This window comes from Aethalodelphis obliquidens, unplaced genomic scaffold, assembly GCF_003676395.1.
Source record: "Aethalodelphis obliquidens isolate GAN/ISIS:26980383/991018 unplaced genomic scaffold, ASM367639v1 scaffold32, whole genome shotgun sequence".
NCBI lineage: Eukaryota > Metazoa > Chordata > Mammalia > Artiodactyla > Delphinidae > Aethalodelphis > Aethalodelphis obliquidens.
The window spans coordinates 11,848,057-11,860,363 of NW_020837976.1; the positions used below are offsets into that span (position 1 = coordinate 11,848,057).

Sequence of the window (12,307 nt, forward strand, 5' to 3'; positions counted from 1 at the left end):
GAATCTCTTAGCTCAAAAAAATATGGTGAAGAAATAATTTCCTGCTCTAATAGCTAATGTTTACCATCTGCTATTCCTTTAAGACTAACTACCTGGAAATCAATCATGCTATGTATTTTCCAGCTCCCCTACCCCCAAAAGACAATATTATTTATTTTTTAAAAGTTTTTTAAAGTAGGTCATGCTGAAAGTGTCACAACTTAGATTTGAATTTTGCGAGTTATAACCAACCAAGCTTATATGAATGCCAGCAACCACAGCTGTTAGAAGTTTATCATTTTCTCCACTGTATTATTTTTTGAGCCCCTGTTTTTCAACAAAATATCAGTATATCTGTTAAACTATAACAATGTTTATCTTAGGGAAAGCTGGTGGGAAGAGTAGGGAGAGAGCATTTTTCTGAAAACTCATCTTGAAGATGGACACCAAGGCAGTTCTGAGGAAAGAGGCTAAGACACTAGAGCCCATGGAAGGGGGGCAAAGAGTGGGTCAAAATCCATTTTTTTCTAAGCAGCCCCCTTTTGTAGAAAGGCTTAGATACAGCCTCTAGACTTTAGCTGGACAGTGAGCACAGACTCCAATGACAAACTATATGACTAATCTCTCTGTGCCTCAGTTTCCTCCTTTCAAAATGTGGAAAACAATAGCATAACAGTACTTATCTCATGGAATTCTTATAAAAATTCAAGGAGTAAGTATACATAAATTTCTCATGAGAATGCCCAGCAAGAGAAAATGCTACATAAATGTTAGGTAATATTTAGGATTTGGAAGCAAGAGACTAAATATTACTCATCTTTGTCCCCCCGTTCCTAACATAATATCTGCGATAGGATATGTACTCAATGTACAAAAATATTTTTCATATCATTTTTATGGTGTTAATATATAATAAAGCAAAGTGACTATATAATAACTAGGGATTCTAAAATAGATCAGATACAGGCCAATATCACTGATGAACAGAGATGCAAAATTCCTAAACAAAATACTAGGAAACAGAATCCAACAGCACATTAAGAGGATCGTACATCATGATCAAGTGGGGTTTATCCCAGGAATGCAAGGATTCTTCAATATATGCAAATCAATCCACGTGATAAACCGTATTAAAAAATTGGAGAAAAACCACATGATCATCTCAATAGATGCAGAAAAATCTTTCACTAAAATTCAACACCGATTTATGATAAAAACCCTCCAGAAAGTAGGCATAGAGGGAACTTACCTCAACATAATAAAGGCCATATATGACAAACCCACAGCCAACATTGTTCTCAATGGTGAAAAACAGACCCACTTCCTCTACGATCAGGAACAAGACAATGTTGCCCACTCTCACCACTATTATTCAACATAGTTTTGGAAGTTTTAGCCACAGCAATCAGAGAAGAAAAATAAAAGGAATCCAAATTGGAAAAGAAGAAGTAGAGCTGTGACTGTTTGCAGATGACATGATACTATATACAGAAAATCCTAAAGATGCTACCAGAAAACTAATAGAGCTAAACAATGAATTTGGTAAAGTAGCAGGATACAAAATTAACCTCTTGCATTCCTATACACTAATGATGAAAAATCTGAAACTAGAAATTAAGGAAACACTCCCATTTACCATTGCAACAAAAAGAATAAAATACCTAGGAATAAACTTACCTAAGGAGACAAAAGACCTGTATGCAGAAAACTATAAGACACTGCTGAAAGAAATTAAAGATGATACAAACAGATGGAGAGATATACCATGTTCTTGGATTGGAAGAATCAACATGGCAAAAATGACTATACTAGCCAATGCAATCTACAGATTCAATGCAATCCCTATCAAACTACCAATGGCATTTTTCACACAACTAGAAAAAAAATTTCACAATTTGCATGGAAACACAAAAGACCCCAAATAGCCAACGCAATCTTGAGAAAGAAAAATAAGGCTGGAGGAATCAGGCTCCCAGACCTCAGACTATACTACAAAGCTATAGTAATCAAGACAGTATGGTAGTGGCACAAAAACAGAAATATAGATCAATGGAACAGGATAGAAAGCCCAGAGATAAACCCACGCACATATGGTCACCTTATTTTTGATAAAGGAGGCAAGAATATACAATGGAGAAAAGACAGCCTCTTCAATAAGTGGTGCAGTGAAAACTGGACAGTTGCATGTAAAAGAATGAAATTAGAACACTCCCTAACACCATACACAAAAATAAACTCAAAATGGATTAAAGACTTAAATGTAAGGCCAGACCCTATAAAACTCTTAGAGGAAAACATAGGTAGAATACACTGTGACATAAATCACAGCAAGATCCTTTTTGACCCACCTCCTAGAGAAATGGAAATAAACACAAAAAGAAACAAATAAGACCTAATGAAACTTAACAGCTCTGCACAGCAAAGATAACCATAAACAAGATGAAAAGACAACCCTGACAATGGGAGAAAATATTTGCAAATGAAGTAACTGACAAAGGATTAACCTTCAAAGTGTACAAGCAGCTCATGCAGTTCAATATTAAAAAAACAAACAACCCAATCCAAAAATGGGCAGAAGACCTAAATAGACATTTCTCCAAAGAAGATATACAGATTACCAACAAACACATGAAAGGATGCTCAACATCGCTAATCATCAAAGAAATGCAAATCAAAACTTCAATGAGGTATCACCTCACACTAGTCCAAATGGCCATCAACAAAAAATCTAGAAACAATAAATGCTGGAGAGGGTGTGGAGAAAAGGGAACCCTCTTGCTCTGTTGGTGGGAATGTAAATTCATACAGCCACTATGGAGAATGGTATGGAGGTTCCTTAAAAAACTAAAAAGAGAACTACCATACGACCCAGCAATCCCACTACTGGGCATATACCCTGAAAAATTCATAATTCAAAAAGAGTCATGTACCAACATGTTCATTGCAGCACTATTTACATTAGCCAGGACATGGAAGCAACCTATGTGTCCATCAACAGATGAATGCATAAACAAGATATGGCACATATATACAATGGGATACTACTCAGCCATAAAAAGAAGTGAAACTGAGTTATTTGTAATGAGGTGGATGGACCTAGAGTCTGTCATACAAAATGAAGCAAGTCAGAAAGAGAAAAACAAATACCGTATGTTAACACATATATATATGGAATAAAAAAAAAGTTTCTGAAGTACCTAGGGGCAGGACAGGAATAAATACACAGACGTAGAGAATGGACTTGAGGATACGGAGGGGGGAAGTGTAAGCTGGGATGAAGTGAGAGAGTGGCATTGAGATACATACACTACCAAATATAAAATAGCTAGCTAGTGGGAAGCAGCCACATAGCACAGGGCAATCAGCTGGTGCTTTGTGACCACCTAGAGGAGTGGGATAGGGAGGGTGGGAGGGAGATGCAAGAGGGAGGGGATATGGGTATATATGTATATGTATAGCTGATTCACCTTGTTATATAGCAGCAACTAATGCAACAATGTAAAGCAATTATACTCTAATAAAGATGTTTTTTAAAAATCTAGAAAGATATCAAATGTATTTAAACAGATGATTGAAATCATAAGCACTATACAGTTTTGTGTTATGATTTTTTTCCTTAATATTGAATAAAAGTCATGGGGTTGTAATGTACAGCATGGTTATTATAGTTAACACTACATCGAATATCTGAAGAAAGAAAGTAGACCTTAAAAGTTCTCATCACAACAAAAAAAATTTGTAATTATGTGTGATGATGGATGCTAACTAGACTTCCTATGGGGATCATTTCATAATATATACAAATATCAAATTATTATGTTGAACTCCTGAAACTAATATAATGTTATATGTCAATTATATCTCAGTTTTTAAAAAAGTAAATTTTAAAAAAACATACTTTTTTGGGGAAAAATATATAGGCAGACTCTTAGGATGAATTGATTTCAACTGTATATTTTAACAATAAAAATAACATTTTTGAACTCTGCTTTGAGATAGTTACATGGAGATTCAAAGTAACGCCTGTGTAAATTTTTAAAATAATGGTTGTGAATAATTCATCTAAAAAAGAAGACAAATTTGTGACAAACCTTTTTATTTACTTCAAAATTAAAATATTTTTTTCTAGATGAGTCTGTCTCGAGAATTATCAAAATATCGCTCAAGAGATTTTTATCTTTTCATTACATTAAAATGCGAAGTTCTTTATTGCTATTCTTAAGCATGAGCAGTTACTCTTTTTTTTTCAATTTCTGCTTTTCCCCCAATTATTTAAGAGTCTTTACACCTGATTAAAATATGGTTATAGGTATCACTATGAATTCAAGTACCCTTGAATTTGCTATAAAGGGAAAAATTATTTTGGAACATTGTTATAAAAGTATTAAATTATTTACATGGAATTTGAATGTTCAAACTTACATTGTAGGCCCCACAACATTTAAAAGCAGCATGTAGTTGCCAGTGAAGAGCTGATGTGTCAAATCAGTACTAAAATATTCCAAAGCTGTCTACTATGTAAAATATTTTAATTCCTTATATTTGAAAAGTGCTTTAACATTTACAAAGCAGTTTTTTTGAGGATGGAATACAAATATATGTTCCTTTTCTGAGGGTAACACTTAACCTTCATTCAAGAAAATTGTGTTTGCTTTTTCTATTCTAACTGGAACAATAATCCCCAAACTCTAGCACAATTAATATAAGATAATAATATGAAGGGGACAAGGGGGTCACTGTAAAGCAACGAAACCTCTTCATCTTTAGATTGTCACCGTATAAAGACTCAGGTTGGCAATATGAATCAACAGCCAAGTTAGAAAAAAACAGCTAGTAAAACATAGACTCATTTTTAAATACCTCTATGTGTCGAGCATTATTCTATGTATACAGCAGTAACAAAACAGGGAAAAAAACCTCTGTTACCCCACTTATATTCCAATGGGGGAGGAAAGAAAATAAAACAAAATACTAAAGTAAGTTACATATAGTTGAAGAAAATAGTGTTACATGGCAAAATAGAGTGGAGGAGTTGTATAGGATTTTCAATTTAAATAAATTGGTTTTTAAGACCTCACTGGGAAGATATTTGAGCAAATCCTCAAAAGAGGCAATGGGGCAAGCAATGCAGATATGAGACTCTCAGATAAAGTTAACAACAATCACAGAGAACCCCGAGGCCCTTGTATACCTGGCATGTTTGAGGTACAGCACAGAGGTCATTACAGCTAGGACATACAAAGGAACTTAAAATTTACACTGAGAGATGGGGAAGCCTCTGAAGGGTTTTGAGCAAGAGTGACATGATCTGACTCAAGTTTCAAAAAGATCACCCAGGTTGAGAATATAATGTAGAATAGGAAAGGAAACAAGAATGGAAGCAGAGAGATTAGGTCTGAGGCTACTTTAATAAGCCAGGCAAATGATGTTGATGGTTTGGACAAGGATGGTAGACTTAGAAATGGAGATAACTGTTCAGATTTTGGATATGATCTAAAGATGAAAGGAAGAACCAGCAAAATTTCTGATTGACAGCATGCTGAGTATTATAAAAAGAAGGAAGCAATAGATGACTAAGTATTTTGGTCTGAGCAACTTGAAAGATGGAATTACCATTGAGGTGGAAAAGACTGCAGGTGGAGTAGGTTTTATTTATTTGTTTGTTTATTATTTTGTGGAGAAAAGTTCCATTTTGGATGTATTAAGATGTTTATTTTGAACTCAATTGGAAATGTCAAATAGGCTATTGGGAATACAAGTCTGGGGTTCAGGGTAGAAGTCTGATTTGAAGATTTAACTGTGAGTCATCAGTGCATTGATGATATGGAAAGACAAGTCTAGATGACATCACCATAGGAATAATTGCACGCAGAAAACAAAATATTTAAAAACTGAGCTACAAGGCACTGCAAATTTATGACATAGGAGAACTAACAAAAAATTAAGGAACAAACTGAGAATAATGCCAGTGAGACAGAAGGAAAAACAGGAGATGAGAAAAGAGTTACTACAGCTTCCATTCACGGTAGTGGACATGAATGTGGATGGACAGTAGAGGAGCAGACCTGCTACAGATGGAGAGACTTCGCAGGGATGAAGAGAAATCAGCCAAGATAAGATGACAATTTGGTCTGGCAGAATGGTTTTATAAACTGAAAATAGCCCCAAATATAAAAAATACCTTAGTATGTCAATTCTCCTTCCTCCTCTCCCCAAATTTTACCAAGAGCAGCAGTCAAGGGGAAACAATGCAAAGAGAAATCGCTTATTCCTAAGCATTCTTGCAGTAATTGTATTCCAAAACCCTTTGCAATTGGAACCCAATAGTAAACAAACATACTTGTGACTACAATACACTCTCCTCTCAGTCCGAATACTGACAAGATGAAAAACTCCTGGGAGGTTAGGGGTTTGACAAATCAAAGATGAACTCAGTATATTTAAAACTATGGCTCAGCCATAAGAGGAATTTGGAATGGATAGTCCCTTACCCTAACCACCAGACAGTGGAAGAGACTTTATTACCTGGGAAATAAAACAATAAAATGGTATACTTCAACCACTCCTTTACAACAATGTCCAGAATACCATAAAACTTTAAAAGATATATGAAGGAAAATTTTCCCCATAATAAAGGGAAAGCAAAGTAAATAGAAGATCAACAGATAAATCAGTTATTGAAATTAGCATGCCTGGACTTTAAAATAATCATTACTAATATGTTAAAAAAATTTACAGCAAAAGATTGATATAACAGGTAAAGTGATAGTGTATTTCAGTAGAAAACTGGACACTCTAAAAAAACATCAAATGTAAATTATGGAATTGGAGAATACAGTGTCTTTGGATGAGTGCAACATGCAATTTTACAACTGGAATATCAAAAGGAGAGAAGAGAGGAAATGGGACTAAATTTTTTTTGGAAAATAAAAGTGTAAAAATTGAAGAAACTGATGAAAAATCTCAACCCACAGATCTAAGAAGCTCAACAAATCCTAATGAGAACTTACACACACACAGACACACAGACACACAGACACACAGACACACACACACACACACACCCCTGGGCATATCACAGGCAAACTGCTGAAAACCAAATATAAAAGAAAATCTTAAAAGAAGACAGAGACAAAATACACATAACTGAGAGAATGAACATTCAAATGGGCAATGACCAGGCCAAATACAAAAATAGAACTCTGACCCACATCTGCAGCAACCATCCCACGAAACCAACCTATTTTGTATGGTAACTAGACCAGGAAGTCAGCCTACTTTCAATAAGTCAGACTTGTAGGAAGTCAGACAACTATCTCTAGCAACCAGCCTAAGATGTCAAACAATAACCCTCATAACAATTGCTTTAAAATGGCCAGGACTTGATTAATTACTGACAGCTTCCCTAATTTTTGTCCCCGTGCCCAACTTAGGACCAACCAGAGAAAGCCCTAGGCACCCCGAACTACTTTCATAGGATGTACCACTTTTAGTTAGCCCACCTCTAGCTTCTACATGCCAATAGCTTCCGATCAGGGCATATCTGAAGCCTTTCCGTTTTTTCATTATAAAGCTTTCCATCTCTTCTCTCTGCCTCTGAGTCTCTGTCAAACATGAGTGATGGTAGCTGACTCTTATTATAACAAGTTCTGAATAAATAGCCACAGCCTATTCTTATTTAGTTGGTCTTCATTTATTTCCACCTAATGTACAGAACAGGAGTGATTGCTGACAACACATAATAAACAATTCAACCCAGAACAACAATCTTTAAAGTACTGGAGGGAAAAATACTCGTAATCTAGAATTCTACCATCAGTAAAACTGTCCTTGAAAAATGAATGCAAAATACAGATATATATATATATATATATATATATATATATATATATATATAAAACAAATAACAGGCGAGAGAATTTGTCACTAGCAGCATCTACACAACAAAAATAATACAGTAAATACTTCAGTATGAAGGTAAATAATTCCAGATGGAAACTCAGCCTAAAAGAAAACTGAAAGAAGTTATAAATATATAGGAAATACAAATGACTATTTTCAATATTTCTTACTTTCTATAAAAGGCTATTAAAAGCAAAAATAGTATTATGAACATGGAGTTTATAAATTATGAAGTGAAACATGAAAACAATAGCACAAAGAAAGGGAACAACTGGAAATATATAATTTTAAAATTCTTACATTAAAAATAAAACAGTAAAGTATGAATTCGAGTTGTGCTATAGTAAGGTAGATACATATTGAAATTTCTAGATAACCACACACAAAAACCAGTTAAAAATAGAACTAAAAATCCTCCAATTAAAAGATATTGTCAGGCTGGAGATATATACTTAGATCAATTGATCTGTTTATCTATCTATCGAGAAAGGCAGTAGGGGACATTCAACAGTATGGTGTTATACAGAGCTATTTTAAATATAAAGAAAAAGAGAGGTAAATAGTAAAATGACAGAAAAACAAGTAGATAAAAATCAGTGAGGATTTATATTTGAATGACACTATTAACTAAGATGACTTAATTGACATATATAGAATATCACAAAAACAACTACAGAATATTCTTATTTTCAGGTGCATGTGAACATTTCATCAAGTCAAATCATATTCTGAACTGTGGAATAAGTCTCAATAAATTCAAAAGTATGAACATCATACAAAAACACTTTTAAAAATCTAAAAAAAAAAAACCAAACAAACCCTCCGAGATTTGGAAACTGAATACTTGCTTCTAGTTAAAACATGAGTCAAATAAGAAATCGCGAGGAAATTTTTAAAATATTTTAACCTTAATTAATATGTAACAAAATGTACCAAAACACACATGAAGAAGCTAAAGCTGCACTTAAATAGAAATATATAGTTTTCAATGTTCACATTAACAATGAAGAGTTTAAAATTAAGAAGCTAGAAAAAGAAAAACAAATGCAAACTAAGCAGAATGAAGTAAATCATTAAAACTTAAAAGGGGTAATAATTTAAATGGAAAGCATACAAAATATAGAGAATAAGCAACACAGCTGATGTTGGTTCTTTGACAATGTTAATAAAATTCATAATCCTTTGGAATAACTGTTAATGAAAATAATAAAAATACATGAATTACCAGTATCAGAAATGAGAAGTACAACAACATGGATGTATCTAGAGGGTGGATCTTGCTAAGTGAAATAAGTCATGCAGGGAAAGGCAAATACTGTAAGATCCTAGTTGTATGTGGAATCTAAAAAACAAAGGAAAGAAACAAATAAAACAAAGTGTTAAAAGACTCATAGATACAGAGAACAAATGTGTGTTTATCAGCTGGAGGTGGGGGAGTAAGGTGTTGGGTGAAACAGATGAAGGGAAGTAAGAGCTGCAAAACTCCAGTTATAAAATAAACAAGCCATGGGACATAATATACAGCATAAGAAATATGGTCCATATTATTGTAGTAATTGTGTTTGAAACAGATAATTATTAGACTTGTCCCCGCAATCATTTTGTTACTTACACAAATGTCAAATCATTATGTAGTACACCTGAAACTAACATAATACTGTAAGTCAACTATATTTCAATTTAAAAAAAAACACAGAACCCAACAGTATATTTAAAGTAAATTTCTTACAGAAAATATACTGTTGGGTTCTGTGTTTAGCACAGATAATAAAATATTATTATGCTAATAAGAATCAAAATTAAGCAGAGTAGCTATATTAATTTCAAGAAGTACAGACTTCAAGGCAAGGAAGGTTATCAGGGATAAAGAAGGGCATTATATAATGATAAAGAGGTCACTTCTCCAAGAAGACATAACAAGTCTTAAAATGTATGTTCTTAACAAGAGTGTCCAATTATGTGAGGCAAAAAGTGGTAGAAATGCAAGGAGAAGTAGATGAATACTCTATCATAGTTGAAGATTTCAACATCCCTCTCTCAGAAATGGACAGATCCAGTAGCCAGAAAATTGGTAAGGATGTTGTTGAACTCAACACTGCTCAATTAATTATATATAACTGACATCTAGAGATTATTTCATCCAACAGTAGTGGAACATACATTCTTCTCAAGCTCACATGGAATATACACTAAGATATATCACACTCTGGACCATAAAACACACCTTGAGACTTTTCAAACAAGAGAAATTATACAATGGATGCTCTCAGACCACAATGGAATTAAACTAGAAATCAATAGCAGAAAGATAACAGGAAGATACCTAAACATGTGGAGATTAAACAACATACTTCTAAATAACAGGTGGGTCAAAGAAGATACCTCCAGAGAAATTTTAAAATAATCTGAACTAAACGAAAGTGAAAACACAGCTTATCCAAATTTGGGGGATGCAACAAAAACAGTGCTTAGAGTAAAATTTATAGCATTAAATGAATATATTGGGAAAGAACAATCTAAAATCAATAATCTAAGTTTCCACCTTAGGAAACTAGAAAAAGAAGAGAAAATTAAATCCAAAGGAAGAAGAAGAAGAAGAAGAAAAAACTACAACAGAAATCAATGAATTTGGAAATAAGAAATCAGTAAAAAATGAAACCAAAAGATGATTCATCATAAAGATTAATAAAATCAATAAGCCTCTAACTAGGCTAAGGAAAAAAACCCCAAAAGGCATATTCTACTAATATCAGTAATGAAGATGCGACATTACTACAGGTCCCATGGACACTAAAAGGATAACAAAAGAATATTATGAACAACTTTATGCCCACAAATTTAATAACATAGATGAAATGGAGTGACTCCTTGATAGACACAAGCTGCCAAACTCAAACAAGAAGGAGAAGACTAAATAGGCTTACATCGATTAATGAAATTTAACCAATAATTAATAATATTCTAAAACATATGGGTTTAATGGTGAATTCTACCAAACATTTAATGAAGAAATTATACCTAAATGGTGTTGGGAAAACTGGACAGCTACATGATGCAAAAGAATGAAATTGGACTACTCTTTCATACCATGGACAAAAGTAAATTCAAAATGGATTAAAGACTTAAATGTAATACTTGAAACCATAAAACTTCTAGAAGAAAACATAGGCAGTAAGCTTTTTGGCATCGGTCTTAACAATATTTTTTGGATATGTTGCTTCAGGCAAGGGAAACAAAACCAAAAATAAACAAATGGGCTAAATCAAACTAAAAAGCTTTTTCTCGGAAAAGGAAACTGTCAACAAAACAAAAAGGCCACCTACTGAATGGGAGAAGATACTTGCTGCAAACAATACATCTGATTAGGGATTAATATCCAAAATACACAAAGAAGTCAAACAACTGACCATGAAAAAAAGAAACAACCAGATTTAAAAATGGGCAACAGATCTGAATAGACATTTTTTCCAGAGAAGACATACAGATGGGCAACAGGCACATGAAAAGATGCTCAATATCACTAATCACCAGGGAAATGCAAATGAAAACCACAATGAGATGTCACCTTACTATCAATCAGAATCATTATTATAAAAAACACAACAACAAGTGTTGGTGAGGATGAGGAGAAAAGGCAACCCTTGTGCACTGTTGGTGGGAATGTAAATTGGTAAAGACACTATGGAAAACAGTATGGTGATTCCTCAAAAAATTAAAAGTAGAACTACCATATGATCCAGCAATTCTACTGCTGCATATTCATCCAAAGAAAATGAAAGCACTAATTCAAAAAGATGAAGTCACCCCTATATTCTTTGCAGCATTATTTCCAAGAACCAAGAAAGATATGGAAGTAACCTAAGTGCCTGCTGATAGATGAATGTATAAAGAAGATGTGGGGTATGTGTGTATGTATGTGTGGGTGTGTGTATGAATAAAATCTTGCCATTTGTGACAACATGAATGGACCTAAAGGGTATTATGCTAAATGAAATAAGTCAGACACAGAAAGACAAATACTGTAGGATTTCACTTACATGTGAAATCTTAAAAATAAATGAACAAACAAAATAAAACAGAAACAGTTAAAGATACAAAGAGCAAATGGGTGGTTGCCAGAGGGGAAACAGGTGGTAGGAGGAAACAAATAGGTGAAGGAGACTAAGAGACACAAACTTCCAGTTGCAAAAGAAATAAGTCACAGGTATGAAAGGTATAGCATGGGGAATATAGTCAATAACCATGTAATATCTTTGTACAGTGACGTCTCATAGCTAGATTTATTATGGTGATCATTCTGAAATGTAAAGTTATACCAAATCACTATGTTGTATAATAGTAACTAACATGGTGTTGTATTTCAATTTTACTTCAAAACAAAAAAAGATACAAACTCATAGAAAATATCAGATTTGTGGTTCCCAGA

The 12,307-nt window shown here is 33.6% G+C and overlaps 1 protein-coding gene across 10 annotated transcripts in view; it reads right to left on the reverse strand.

Moving 5' to 3' along the window:
- The window catches only part of NOL4 (nucleolar protein 4), a 394,743-nt gene that overhangs the window by 214,371 nt on the left and 168,065 nt on the right, over positions 1–12,307 (reverse strand). The gene's annotated exons all lie outside the window — the stretch shown is intronic.